Here is a 7,109-nt window from a genome sequence, read left to right on the forward strand (position 1 = left end):
CATATATGTTGTAAAAATGTTATTCACTCATGTGAACATTGAATAAGGTATTTGAACATCAAGATGAAGTTATTATGTTTATTATGACCTCGAAGCAGATAAAGGTAGGGCCAATACCACTGTATTTGGTTCACTCACAGGATTAAAGCATAAGAGAGTTGTTGACACGTGACGGAATTTCAATATTGCAAATCCTTCTTAATATACATTTTAAAATAAATTCAATCCATCCATGAAATCAGCACCGACCATTGGTTTAAAGGCAATTTAGAACTAATATTGCAAACTATACTTTTGTTTATGTTAAATGTTGCACTAAAGGACAACGTTATCACTTTTTTTTTATTTAAAAGCAAAAAACAGAGCTTTACGTCTGATAGAATTTTGGTTTGGTTAAATGTAACAATTGAATAATGTCCGTCTTATTCATTTTTATCAAAAATACACAAATTTCGTCAATTTCAGGTTGGAGCCATAATGCAATATATACTAATTATCTGTTTGATAGTTATGTTGATTATATTTAAAAAGGAACACATGAAGTTGCGATACTGTTATTTTGGTAAAGATTGCAACCGTTTTTTTTTCTCACCCTATCTCTTTGAATTTAAAATGAATTGTATTTCTTTAGTTCTGATGAGTTATATCAAGATGTTACAATCCAGAGCCAATATTTTTTTTCAATATCATTTCCAATTACTTTACTGGTTTCTTCAGACGTTATTGTTAAATCAAAAGGGACATATAATAATTGTTTAGTATTCATTCTCTTAAGAAAAATATGGTTATTGAAGTGAAACAAAGCATTGATTATCCAATTTATAAAAAGACCAAGGAAAACTCACCAAAAATAATCTTGCATAGACAGGTCATAAACAAAATCTACTTATAATAAATGCAATAGACATAGTATTAAAGAATTGTGATACGGCATGATTGCTAATGCGATAACTATCCACCAAAATTCAAATGAAGTGTATGAAAGCAATTTAAGGGGCACAAGCTACGAGATATATAAAAAATCTAATATATGATTCTTTTTTTGTTCAATCATTAATGCAAGTGAATAATTCGACCTCATTGAATCCGTTTTCATGTGAACTTCAATTTAACCCCTTAGCTAGAGATGGATAACACGTGAATTGTATGTGTAAAGTTATTTAAAGGAAAAGAATGTCAACATTGAAAGTGAAACAAAGGTAAATCATTTGATTGACTGATCCGATCCACAAAAAATCATTCTTATACAGGTAAAAACGATGATAAACATATATTTTTAATCTATTATATATGAAAATAAACAGACCTAGAAAAATCAAATAGCACGAGTTCGTTTAATCTATTTATATTTTTATTTATGTTTACATCGCTTATATGGTCTTTGGATGACTTTGGAGATCATCTTGATAGTTAATTAAATGGCGTCTAGACTAAAATACACACGAAACGAAGCTACACGTTATCATGCCCATGTCCTGTTAACTGTTTATTTTAGACTTTTAACAATTTGGATAAATGTTTTACATTGTTATAAATCAAATATGAGAATTTGAGTCAAATCGGTGAACATGAATTTGACAGCTAGTGCCCCTTTAAGGGGAACCGTACGGCTTTCAACAATGAGAAAAACCCATACCGTATAGTCGGCTACAATAGGTAATTTTTATTTTCTTTACTTCTTGTTTTCCGTTTTATTTGGACGACCTTATTCTTGAATACACAAATTATCAAGATTTTAAGCCTTTGTTACGTTTGTTGTTGTTGGTTTGTTTTTTGTTTTTTGTTTTTTTTATTTCTGGTAAACAGCATCACTGACAAAGATGAAATGGCATTTGCATGTGATGTTTAAAATTAACTTTTCTATCTTAGTTCCATTTTGTAATATGGCGATATCTATATTCTATTGTCCTTTCTTGACTTATAATAAAGCACTTAATACAAAAAAACAGTTTTATGGTAATAAAAACATTTTTGGCAGTAAATTTTTATACACTAATTTTTAGCTATATAGTCTACTGTTTCAACTTGTATAGGGTTTATTTGTTATCAATGTTGTAATAAGAAACCGAAAATTTCCATGGTCTTTGTCTAGGAATTATGCAAGTTTTTGATTACAGGCAGTCAAGGTCAGCATGGTCATGGCATGATCAGGGTCAATACTAATTATCATTGGCCACAAATATTTTAATTGACCAATGAGGATAAAGTGCATGTTAACTTTTAACAAGCGTCTGGTTGCGTCCGCATTATCGCAATTGCACTGAATGCTACTAGACGCTATATTTGTTTTGCAAGAAAAGTAAAGATTTTCAATTTTCAAGTTTGTTCCTGAAAGAGGCTTTGGACAGAAGATAACTGACGATTTAGTACAGAAAAGACGTAGTTACGATTACACAGAACTTGTTCAGAAGGTAAAAGCCATTTAAAATATTATTTAATTCAAAATATTCGTTTTATATTCGAAATATTCGTATTATATTTATATTGTAAATTCTTAAATTTGTATATTATGGTTCATCGAGTTTTGATATTTGGTCATTCATTTGTACATAGATTAGAATCATTTTTGTACGAGAATCGTGCAGAAGGGCGATACAATTTAGGATATGATGGTACAGAAATTCAGGTTGAATTTGCAGGTTAAGGAGGAAGTACATTGCGTCCGGGTCGTAAATGCATTCAGAAAGCAGAATTTATGCACGTTTTTTACACTTTTAAACCAGATTCTGTATTTATTCAAATTGGCGGTAATGACTTGACAAGCGAGAGGAAACCTGAGAAATTGGCTCGAAATATCGCGTCATTCTGTGATTACATAATTACAGCGTATGGTGTTAGTCACGTGATCGTTGGGCAATTACTGCCGAGGTTTTCCGAAAGGTCGGGTCCCGATTATAACAACAAAGTAAACAAAGTGAATCAGGTACTATCTTCAACTTTGAAATCACGTACAAATATTACTTTTTGGAAACACCGGGGCCTGTGGAAAAACACGAAAGCTTTGTTGTCAGATAAAGTTCATTTAAATGATGAAGGTATGCACATCTACGCTAAAAGTATTCGTGCAGCTGTTGGTAGTGCAAATCGTATGTGAAATAATTAAAAATTTATAAAATGAAATTGAGATATTTAACGATACGTTTACATAGTTTGCTTATACAAAATAAAAAGCTTTAGTTATAGTATGCTATTATTTGTACATGTACATCATTGTTTTATTATTCATGAAAACTGATGCATCAGTTATTTAATACTTTAATTAGTATATACAAATTTTTGCAGACAATCCACTGCTCTTGTTTAATTTATCCAATTATGTATCATTATACACATGGTTTTATTGCCATCATTATGGCTATGGTTATCATATATGTCAGTGCAATTTTGTAAAATGGTAATAATTTGCACTGGTTATATGGTTATATTTTGTATCATTATATATACATACATATGGTTAACCATCATAATTATGGTTATGGTTCTGATATTCATAGTGCACTTTTGTATTTATGTATCAGATTACACTTGTTTTATTTACATACTGTTTTACATGTACCATACACTTACATGGTTATTATCATGTATGGTTACAATGTAGTTGCCATATAATATTGCATAATTGTGTGCCACATTGTTCGTTGTGTGAACTTGTTGTATGAACAATAAACAATGAATAGTATTAAATAAGTGATATACATGTATGCATATTTTTCTGATGTTATATTGTAAGTTAACACGCATTATCAGGTATTCAAGAATTATTTTTGTTTCCTTTAAAGATGCCTAAACAAAGAGCTAGATCGAAAAGAAGAGCTGCTCCTTCCGACCTCATAGAAAGGGACCTTGTCAGAGATCCCGTGGTAGTGACTGAAACTACTAATCCATCAAGAGGGCGAAAACGAGTCCGTAACAATGGTCCAACTACATCAACAGCTCCTGTGATGAACAGTGCAAGTACAACAGCACAGCCAACATCAGATGAAATAGCTGCAACAATGATCACTCAGTTGAGGTGAGCTGGTTTACACTTAACGGACAGCAGTGGAGTCCGAATATCAGATGACAGATTGTCAAGTGTGTGTGGTATACGCTCTAGTGCAACACAGGAAGCGGTCTCCGGCACTGATTACCCAACAGAGAGTCAACATACATTGCCGTCTTCATCCTCAAACACCGTCCACTGCTCATTGGTACCACCTGTGACGTCAGACCTATCAGTTGCAGGATACTTCACAGCCAGTAGTCCAACAACACAAGAAGACCAATCATTAGGTATTAACAATTCTGTTATAGGGCAGACAGCAAGTTACTTACTGAAAAATACTTTACCCTTGGGTTTTAATGTCAGCGAAAAAATCAGGAAATACATTATGTCTGATAGTTATGTGGATTTTGTCACCCTTTCTCCAAATTTTAATGAAGATGAAGATGATGATGTACTTTTTAGATCGAAAGCAGTAAAAACTTCTACCTACGCAAAGCCAAAACAGTTCTTTTCAATCCATCAGTGGACTGCAGCCTTTGATATTTATATGTCTATTTATTATGTTAACCATCCAGAACATATTTTAAGTCTTATCAAATATGCATATAATGTAAGAGCAATGTCAAAGCAATTTGGGTTTAACATGGCAAAAGCATACGATGAAACATTTAGAAAGGTACGCAGAGTGATGAAATTTGATTGGGCAGTTGTAAATGATGATCTTTGGCGCACTGCCTTTTATGATCATTTCAATCGTGCAAATACTACTAATTATGCATCAAATAATAAATCTGTTAAACAAAATGGAGGTCCTCCCTTTCAACGGCGGGTTCAGCAACAAAGCAGTCAATTCCCACCTGGTTACTGCTGGACCTTCTGTCGAACAGGTGGCTGCTCCAGCGACAACTGCAAACATAAGCACCAATGTGTGCAATGTGATAAAAAAACATGCCACAGTCTCATGTAAAGAGTGGCTTACAACCCACAAGTCTACCAACACCAATAAAAGTAAATAAATTAAACATTTTCCTCAAAGGTTATGACAAAGCAATGAAATTCAAACTGATTCAGGGTTTTACATTTGGCTTTAAAATAAATTCTTTGCATGATAAAAAAGTTGACAAATTTCCTTCCAACCATAAAAGCACAAGGGAAAATCCTGAAGTGGTCACTCTCAAGTTAAATAAGGAAATAATGAAAGGCAGAATAAGTGGACCTTTTAATGAACCACCCTTTTAAAAATTTATCTGTTCTCCCCTTGGTCTGGTACCAAAAAAAAAGAAAGTAGGTCTTTTCGCTTAATTCATGACCTATCTTTTCCAAAAGGGGACTCTGTCAATTTTTGGACACCACCTGAATACACTTCAGTTTCATATCAAAATTTTGAAACTGTCATAGAACTTGTCCAAGCACATGGTTTCACTTTTCAGTATTATTAGGCTTTAAATGGGAGGGTAAGTTTTATCAGGATGCAGCCCTCCCCAAGGGGGCCTCTACTTCGTGCCAACTGTTTGAAAACTTTTCCTCTGCTCTTCAGTGGATTTTGAATAGCAAATTTCAGTTAAGAGGTGTTTCACATTTGCTAGATGATTTCTTTTTTGTAGGGGAAGCAAATACTAACAAGTGTTCTGTAGCACTTAACACATTTTTAACTTTATCAAAAACTTTGGGTGTTCCTATAAAAGATGAGAAAACTCAATTACCTACAACATGCATAACAATATATGGCATTGAGATTGATTCTAGGGCTATGGTAGCTCGATCACCAAAGGATAAAATAGCAAAAATTTTGGGTCTCCTTAACATATTTAAGGTAAAAAAGAAAGTTATTTTTCGAGAATTGCACTCTCTTTTAGTTTTATTGAATTTTGCCTGTAGTGTTGTAGTTCCAGGACGAGCATTTCTGAGAAGGTTATTTGATCTAACGATTGGCCATTCCTGTCCCCATTATAGAATTACACTAAATTCAGAAGCGAGAGCTGATTTGAGGGCATGGTTTGATTTTATATCTAATTACAATTGGAAGTCTTGTTTTTTTGTTTCAAAAATGGGTGTCTTCCTAATCATTGAAATTGTATTCAGATGCAGCTGGAGTTCATGGGGGATATGCTGCTGTTTTTGGCAGTAATTGGTTTGCGGGAGAATGGCCTCTAAATATGCTTCAATTACACATCACAATAAAGGAGTTGTTTCCTATTGTTCTTGCTGTGGAAATATGGGGGCATTCATTGTCAAATCATAAAGTATTGTTTTTGACTGATAATCAGGCTGTTGCTGATATTATCAATAAAACTTCATCACGAGATAAAAAACTAATGAAATTGGTCCGCAGAATAGTTTTGGCATCGCTAAAGTTTAATATTCATTTTAAAGCAACGCATATCGCGGGTAAGACAAATGTTGTCTGCGACTTGTTGTCTCGTTTTTTTCTTTTCAGAAAGCCCAACAAATAGCTCCTTGGTTAAGTCCTACTCCAGTTTCAGTGCCACAGCATCTTTTGAATCTATGACGAGAAAATTATTGCAAGCTTCACTATCATCTGCAACAAGAGCATCTTATAATAGGATGTTAAAAGCATACGAACAGTTCTGTAAGGAACATTTTCCTTTATCACAGGCTTATCCATCTACGCACATGATGGTATCTCATTTTATTAGTTTTCTGTTCTTGCAAAATTATAAACCGTCTACAATAGCATCTTATGTTTCTGCTATAAGTTATGTTCACAAGTTAAAATGTTTGCCTGATCCTACAAATTCTTTTTTAATAAAAAAGATTATCAAGGGTGCACAAAATTTGAGGATTTCCTATGACAATAGATTGCCCATTACAAAAGAGATATTATCAAAATTATTGTTAGCCGTTTCACATGTTATACAGGATCAGTTCAATCAGTTCTTATTAAAGGCTATGATGTCCTTGGCATTTCATTGTTTCCTCAGGATAGGAGAAATTGCTGTTAAGAACAAAAATGAAAATTACAAAGTTATACAGTTTTCAGACATTACTATGGGATATAAAAATCAGGTCCCAACAAATATGACCGTCACAATAACATTCTATAAACATAGCGACTTGCGTTCCAAGACTATTTCAATTACTCGGAATTTTGGTAATATGTTTT

Source organism: Mytilus californianus, unplaced genomic scaffold (assembly GCF_021869535.1).
Source record: "Mytilus californianus isolate M0D057914Y unplaced genomic scaffold, xbMytCali1.0.p SCAF_14, whole genome shotgun sequence".
Lineage (NCBI taxonomy): Eukaryota > Metazoa > Mollusca > Bivalvia > Mytilida > Mytilidae > Mytilus > Mytilus californianus.